Source organism: Canis aureus, chromosome 1 (assembly GCF_053574225.1).
Source record: "Canis aureus isolate CA01 chromosome 1, VMU_Caureus_v.1.0, whole genome shotgun sequence".
Lineage (NCBI taxonomy): Eukaryota > Metazoa > Chordata > Mammalia > Carnivora > Canidae > Canis > Canis aureus.
The window spans coordinates 99,142,425-99,150,000 of NC_135611.1; the positions used below are offsets into that span (position 1 = coordinate 99,142,425).

The following is a 7,576-nucleotide window of genomic DNA, read 5'->3' on the forward strand; positions in this document are numbered from 1 at the left end:
TTCTGACACAAAGACCGTATTTCTGTGACCATCCATGACATCTGATCTGGATGGGGACATTGGCAACAAATCCCAAATTGTTCTGTTCTTACAAAAATTTTTTTTATTATTTTATTTATTTATTCATGAGAGACACAGAGAGAGAGGCAGAGACACAGGCAGAGGAGAAGCAGGCTCCTTGCGGGGAGTTGGATGCAGGACTCGATCCCAGGACCCCAGGATCATGCCCTGAGCCAAAGGCAGATGCTCAACCACAGAGCCACCTAGGCATCCCTATTCTTACGAATCTTTATACATAAACATTCCTACCTAAATTTTGATATTTTAAAAGAGAATGCAAAAAAAGATACGCAAGAAAACCACTCCATCCCAGCTTCATGCTGTGATTGGTTTAGTGTTTCCATTCACAGATTAGTTTAGGGTAGTTGACTGTGTGCAAGCATTTGTTTCTTACCTTGAATACTTTGACACTGTGTTGTCTTAAGAAATAGAGGTTTTTGTGTGTGTAACCAAACCTGAACTTAATGCAGCCAAACATTTTTCCCTAATGACAAACACATGCACACACAACGAAGACACAGGGCACTGTTGCCGTTATGTCAGTAGCTGAGAAATAGGGAAAAGTAAAGAGAGCAATCAGTCTTGAAAAGACCTTAGAGGGATCCCTGGGTGGTTCAGCGGTTTGACGTCTGCCTTTGGCCCAGGGCGTGATCCTGGAGTCCCGGGATCGAGTCCCACGTCGGGCTCCCGGCATGGAGCCTGCTTCTCCCTCTGCCTGTGTCTCTGCCTCTCTCTCTCTGTCTCTCATGAATAAATAAATAACATTTTTTTAAAAATTTTTTAAAAAGAAAGAAAAGATCTTAGATACACAGTGTGAGAAAGGATACATCTCACACGCCATTTGGACACACCACAGAGATCTATGAACATACACACACAAAGGAGCGCTGTTGGGGGTGTGAGACAGGATACAAGCAGGACCCAAGGAGGGTCAGAGTGATGGGGTGGAAACACTGTCAGATGCACGGGGCCTGGCCTGGGGGCAGACAGGAGGGAAGGACAGACAAGGGGTGCTGGAGCCCCCTCTCGCTGGCAGTGGGGTTGCTGTTCCCACCCTGAGCCAGGAGGGAGGGCGAGGATGAGGTGTCGCCTGAGCCAGAGAGAACTGTCCTTCTGTGTGTCCTCCCATTCACTGCTAGAGCAGCAGGCAGTCAGCAGCCCCTCTGTGCAGCCCACGGGACAGAGGCTCCTGGGAAGAGTGGGCCAGATAGGGCCCAGGACCCACGGGGAGGGGAGAATGACCAGGACACATGTCTCAGTTCCTCCTAAGCTGTGTGTCTGTGCTGTGTTGCTGCCTTCCTTCACATACATTTACCTAAAAATATGTCTTGAGCTTTCCCGATGTTGTCTTCACTTGGGAGGCAGCAAGGGGAAAATCAACCTAGAGGGCCCATGGACCCTCCGAGCTGCCGTGCTGGGGAAAGACAAGGTCAGATGGCAGAGAGCACACAATAGCAATATCGCGGGAGGGCAGCGTGGCACCAGGGTTGGTGGCATCATATCCAGGCAGGTGGAGTCGTCACTTGAGCAGCATGGCAGTCACTTGGACACCTTGTTACAATCAGATTCTGGCTCCGTGGGTCCCGGTGGGGCCTGAGACCCTGTACTGCCCTGGGTGATGCCCCTTCTGAGAGAGGACCTGGGGTCCCCAGGACGTTAGGATGATTCTGGTGCAGGAGCGGGCTGGACATCTGTGGCAAGAGTCACCACACAGGCGGAGACGTGAGATCACCACAATGCGGTGGTGGGAGGGTCCAGTGGCTAGTGTGCTCATTCCCATCTGGAGCCCAGGACTCAGGGGTCCAGCCACCAGCCGGACCTGTGAAGTGTTGGCCTCCAAGACGCTCCCATCCTGCCAGCTATCTTTGTGCTTGGCAGCTGCAGAAGCTGGGGCAACGTGAGGGAAGGTATGTGACCCAGGGCGTTTATGTCCTGGCTTCTTCCTGACGAGGACACCGTGAGCTGGCTTCATCCTGGGCTTCAGGTTGAGTGTCACGCTCTCTCCTCGAGGTTCCTCCACCACACTCCCCTGTGGCCCTTTGGCCGGCCTGGGAATGGCTGCACCGGTGCTAGCCCCAGCTCAGGCTTGTATTGGAGTCCCGTTGCTGCTGTAACAACACAAATGTGTTACCTTCTGGAATACAAACCAGTAAGTTTTCAATATCAAAGTCTTATCTCTTCCAAAATGTTCTTAGTTTTCAAAGTTCTTCAGCCACTCGAGTTCTTTGACTTTCCATGTAAATCTCAGTCAGCTAGTCAGCTTGGGTTCCTAAAACCCAGCTCCCAACACTACAGTCTCGGTGATAGGAAGATGCCAGACACTATCTGCGGCTCCTTCTCCTGCCTTCCTTGAATCTATAGGCCCCCACACTCCTTGTCTGAAGCCCCTTCTGTCTTCAAGGCTAGCGATACGGCACCTTCTCTTTTCCCTCATCCCTACATGTGTGAAATCCCTTCCCCTCCCCTCCCCTCCTGCCTCTCTCCTATAAGGACCCCTGTAATTCCAGCAGGCACTCTGGGATAAGCCAGGATCTTTCCCACCCAAATCCTCTCCTTAACCCACCTACAAAGTCCCTTGGGTCAGCTGCAGGGTCTGGAGCTAAGAGGTAGATGTATTTGGGGTGCATGATTCTGCCTACCACTCAGTGGCTCATGCACTGCAGTCCCCAACACCTCACATTTGTAGGAAGCCCCTTGGTTCACAAGCCTTCCTCAAAGGAACCTATTTCCAGTGTCACCTGTTTCTCGGACTGTGTGTCACCCTGGGAGTGTGCTGTGGTGCATGGCTAAAGATATTTTGCAGATGTAATTAAGGTTATGGACCTTAAAATAGGGATGTTTTTCTGAATTATTTGGTGTGTGTGGGGGGGTGGTGTCTAATCAAATCCTATGAGCTTTTCAAAGCAGAGGGAACCCTGGGTGGCACAGTGGTTTAGCGCCTGCCTTTGGCCCAGGGCACGATCCTGGAGACCCGGGATCGAGTCCCACGTCGGGCTCCCTGCATGGAGCCTGCTTCTCCCTCTGCCTATGTCTCTGCCTCTCTCTCTCTCTGTGTGTGACTATCATAAATAAATAAAAAGAATAGGAGCTGCCATTCCTTAAAAAAAAAAAAAAAGCAGAGAATTTTCCCAGGCTGAAAAAGATAGATGTTTGTGTCACTCTACTGTATAGATAAATTGCAACTATCCTTTACTCACCAGTAATGGGCCCTGGGGTCCTTTATAGTTTGGGGCTGGCAAGGATGAAACTACTGTAAACATTTCTGTGCAAGGCTCTCTGTGGACACGGGTTTTCATTTCTCTAGATAGTAAGTGTGGGTCATACAGTAGAGGTATGTTTAAATGTTTATGACCCTTGCAAGGAGTTTTCCAAGAATGATTGTATCAACACCCCTGCCTGGCATGTGTGAGGGTTCGGGGCTCCATGTCCTCCCCATCTTGGTCATTCTTTTGGATTTTAGCCGTTCTAGAGGGTGGACTCACCTCTCATGGTGGCTTCAGCCCTCGCTTGCCTGCTTGTGACATGCTCACTGGCCTTAAGTCTTATTTGTGACATGTCTGTTCAATCTGTTTGCCATTTTATTATTGAATTGTGCTGGTTTAAAATATATTATTTTTAAAGTTTTTATTTAAATTCCAGTTAACACACAGTGTAATATTAGTTTCAGGTATAGAATTTGGTGATTTATCACTTCATACAACACTCAGTGCTCATCATGATGAGCACATATGGCTCAATATCAGGGTCATGAGTTCAAGCCCCATGTTGGGCATGGAGCCTACTTGGAAAGAAAGGGAAGGGAAGGGAAGGGAAGGGAAGGGAAGGGAAGGGAAGGGAAGGGAAGGGAAGGGAAGGGAAGGGAAAGAAAAATGTATATTCTTGACACATCTCCCTCGACAAATAGGTACAAGTTTTTTCTCCCTGTCTGTGGCTTCATACTTGGTTTCTTAACAATGTCTTTTTATGGGTAGAAGTTTTAAATTTTGATGAATTCCCATTTATTTTTAAAAATGTATAGTTCATGCTTCCTGTGCTTCTCTAACAAATTTATGTCCACTCCTGAGTCATGCAGATGCTCTCCTAGATTTTCTCCTGGAAGCTTTATTTTTTGCAACTAGGTCTATGATCCATCTTGGAATAGTGTTTGTGTATGTTGTGAGGTGCAGGTGAAGGTCCTTTTTTCCCGTGTAGATATCTTGATGCTTAAAATATATTTGGGAAAAAAATTTTCATTTCCCACTGAATTCCTTTGGGGTCTTTATTAAAAAACTAATTTGACCATATGTATGTAGGTTTATATCTGGAAACTCTATTTTGGTCCATTGAACTATTTCATCTATTTTCTACATAACTGTTTTTATTGCTATAGTTTTACATTAAATCTTGAAGTCAGGTAGCCTAAGTCCTCCACATTTGTTCTTATTTTTCAAAAATCATGTGGCTACTTGAGGTCCTTTGACTTTCCATGTACTTTTCTTTCTGAATCAGCTGGTCCACTTCCATTTCTGGAAAGCTTTGGGACTTAGATTACATTGATCTGTAGGTTAATGTGGAGAAAATTGACTTCTTAACCATGTTGTCTTATGATATGTATTACATTAATTTAGGTTTTGTTTATTTCTCTCAGCAGTGTTTTATAGCTTTCACTAAAGAGTTCTTACTCACCTCTGTCAAATTTATTCCTAAGTATTTAATGTTCTAGAGTGCTATTGTAAAGGATTTTTTTAAAGGTTATCTACAAATGCTACATTGTGTGTGTGTACTATAACATGTTATTTAGAGATTCATAAAAGAAGACTATATATATATATATATATATAGAGAGAGAGAGAGAGAGAGAATATATATATACCTATTGCTCAGAATTGAATAAATCCTACTCCTTCGTTCACGGTACAATCTCATCCTTGCGTGGCAGATATATTTCTGTACATGTATATGTATTTTCAATAATGTAAAAGACACCTTTCATCTGTTGCTCCGAACAAAAGCTCACTGACAATACCTATATTTAATTACATGGTGCCCTCTCCCCTCAACCCTGTCCTCTGCTCCCGAAGTCAACTGCCATTATCCTGAGTCTACCTTGGAATGTATTGAGTCTTTTCCCCATTACTAGGAATTCACAAGTATGACCTGAGATGTGAGGGATCAGTAGTCTCTCCAAGGACGCTCAGAAAGTAAGTCCTGGGGTGGAGCTTTGAACCCAGATTCCACACCTTAATTGCTTTCATTTAATTATAGCAGGAGGTGAAGCTCACTTGTCTCTTTCTCCCCAAAGAGTTACTTAACATTTCAAGATGTTCATTAAACAATTCTCTCTTACACTTCTGATTTATAATGTTAACCTTTATTACATTTTAAGTTTTATATGTACTTCCATTAATTTTTTCTTATGAATTTTCTACGAAAATCATGTGTAATAGTATTTTATGTATTCTAGGTTTACTAAATGTTTTAGCAATAGGTAGCATAAGCTCTATAATCATTCTTACTTCTCCTGACATGTCTAATCTCATCTCCCTGTTTATTCTCCCACATGAACCTTTCTTGAAAAATTCCTTGGGAAAACATGACATGTCATAACATGGAGTCTTTGCTGATTCATGTCTCTCCCTTTATTCACGTGTTCTTCACAAATACCAATATATGGTTGTATAACTCTCCTCAGACAGGCACTGCATATTTCTAGCACACAGAAGATCTGTTGCTTTTTGTATCTCATTGGACACCATATTGAATTTTCATCTTCCATTCCAGTGGTGTTTAGTCTCTGTGTTATCAACTAGTATTTATTGAGCACCTATTATGTGTGGGTGCTGTTTCACTAAAGACAGACTGAACAAGACAGACGAGATTCCTGCCCTCCATGGAGCATACACAGTCCTATTCATATACACAGAAAACACTATTCCCATATCAGGTGGTGATAAATATAACAGAGGAAACAACAAAATAAAGCAGGTGTGGAAGACCAAATGATGGGCCCCCAAATGATAACCATGTCGTAGTCCCTGGAACCTAGGAGTAATACCTTCCATGGCTCCAAAAAGAGATGGGGAGACTTTAGTGATGTGATTAAGTTAAGGGTCCTGCGATGGAGTCACTGTCCTGGATCATCTAGCTGGACCCTAAATGCGATCACATGACACACATAGAGATGTGAAGGTGGAGCAGGGGGAGATTGGAAGATTCTTGCCTTGAGAATTGCAGTGGTGTGATCACACCCCAAACAACACTGGCATCCACCAGAAGCTGCAGGAGGCATGGAACAGAGCCTCCTCACAGTCTCTGGAGGGAGCTTGGCCCTGCCGGAATGTTGACTTCAGCCCAGGGATACCGAATTCAGACTCCAGCCCTCAGAACCAGGGTTTAAGTCAGCATGTTGTGGTACCTGTTGAGCAGCCACAGGCAACAAACATAGTAGGAAACAGGGTTATCAGTGAAGTGGGGCTGGAAGCCCATGGCCCTCAAACCTGAAATCTCAGAGTCTAAATCTCGGAGTCACTGCAAGTCCAGCAGGAGAAGGTGGGAAGAGCAGGGGTGGCCCTTCCTCCCCCCATCCTCCTACCCTCTAGATGGGTGTGAGGGAAGGACCTGGAGACCGGAGTGCATTTCAGCCTGGGTTCTGGCACTAACCAGGTGGTCACTCTGCCTCCCAGAGCCTCAACTTCTGAAACTGAGTAATGAGTCTGTCTCCATGACCCAGTCCATTGGCCCAGGGCTGCTGGAGAACACCTGGAATGTGCCAGTGTGCTGGGTTCTTTCTGGTCTGTGACTCACACCCCTTCTTCCACACGCCCCTCCTTGTCTGCCCCACGTGCATGCTCCCTCCAGTCCTGGGCTGCCTGCAGATAAACCCTTTCTAAGAGGACCCAGGCCTCAAACCTGGATCCCCAAACTGGGATCATGCCCTGAGCCGAGACAGATGCTCCTCTGCTGAACTACCCAGGTGTCCCCCAGCTATCTTTTTTTTTAAACCCCAGCTATCTTATGATTACTATCTACATAGAATATATCTTCCCCTCTTTTCACTTTTTAAAAAATTAATTAATTAATTAATTAATTAATTATTTTAGAGAGCGGGGGGGATGGGCAGAGGGAGCAGAGCCCACTGCAGGGCTTGATCTCATGGCCCTGAGATCACCACCTGAGCTGAACCAAGAGTCTGATGCTCAACAGAAGGAGCCACCCAGAGGCCCCATGCATTTGAAGTTTAAATAATGTAGGCAAGAAGTGGAGTGACAAACCAAAATTACAATGATCCTAGCTTTTATAACTGCTACTGTATTTGCCTGATCCACAGATCTTTGTTTCTTCAGTGCCTTCAGGTCACTGCTGAAGTCTTTCATTTCCACCTGAAAGACTCCCTTTAGCAGTTCTTGCCAAACAAGAGTTTCCTGAGTTCTGTGAGCACAAGGTCTTTCTTTGTTTCTTCTAACAGTTTATGACTGCCAATGCCTTTAATTTAAAGAAATAGTTTTGAAAACATTTTTTGTCCATTTTACATTTTATC

General features: G+C 45.2%; 1 long non-coding RNA gene across 3 annotated transcripts in view; it reads right to left on the reverse strand.

Moving 5' to 3' along the window:
- Nucleotides 1–141: 141 nt before the first annotated feature.
- Nucleotides 142–7,576, reverse strand: part of LOC144321582 (uncharacterized) — a 14,164-nt gene continuing 6,729 nt past the window's right edge. For 2 of the 3 annotated variants that reach the window (XR_013387182.1, XR_013387195.1), the window contains one exon: nucleotides 142–2,168. This is a non-coding gene — a long non-coding RNA (uncharacterized LOC144321582). The remainder of the gene's footprint in view (nucleotides 2,169–7,576) is intronic. The other variant, XR_013387189.1, reaches the window with a different exon arrangement.